The following is a 429-nucleotide window of genomic DNA, read 5'->3' as shown; positions in this document are numbered from 1 at the left end:
GGTTTTGTAGTGTTTTTTGCTGGAATGGCAACGGTTATATTGTTTTCTCCTAGAGAAAGCGAGCTGGAAGCAGCTCGAAAAAGTGAAGAATCGCGTTGATGTAAGGCAATTTATGTGTCCCCATCGTCTAGCGGTTAGGACACCGCCCTTTCACGGCGGTAACCGGGGTTCAAGTCCCCGTGGGGACGCCATTTTTCACTTAACTTTTTCAATAAATATTATGAATACCTAAGTCCCCATCGTCTAGAGGCCTAGGACACCGCCCTTTCACGGCGGTAACCGGGGTTCGAACCCCCGTGGGGACGCCATTCATAATCTTGTATATGGTAGCTATGTTCTTTAGTTATCTCTTAAAGTACTGAAATTACATTAATATTTCGAATGCTCACTTGTCTTTAAGCTCCAGCTTAAATGTGCATCAATCGCTGC

At 45.0% G+C, this 429-nt stretch overlaps 2 non-coding genes across 2 annotated transcripts; both read left to right on the top strand.

The window, feature by feature from the left end:
• Positions 1-116: 116 nt before the first annotated feature.
• Trnae-uuc lies at positions 117-188 on the top strand. Its single transcript has one exon. It is a non-coding gene; the product is annotated as a tRNA-Glu (tRNA).
• A 44-nt stretch (positions 189-232) lies between these two features.
• Trnae-uuc lies at positions 233-305 on the top strand. Its single transcript has one exon. It is a non-coding gene; the product is annotated as a tRNA-Glu (tRNA).
• The last annotated feature ends 124 nt before the right edge of the window (positions 306-429 follow it).

The sequence above is a fragment of the Priapulus caudatus genome, unplaced genomic scaffold, assembly GCF_000485595.1.
Source record: "Priapulus caudatus unplaced genomic scaffold, Priapulus_caudatus-5.0.1 Scaffold26478, whole genome shotgun sequence".
Taxonomy (NCBI): Eukaryota; Metazoa; Priapulida; class Priapulimorpha; order Priapulimorphida; family Priapulidae; genus Priapulus; species Priapulus caudatus.
Note: the sequence above shows the minus strand (reverse complement) of the source record. Positions and strands in the feature narration are given on the sequence as shown.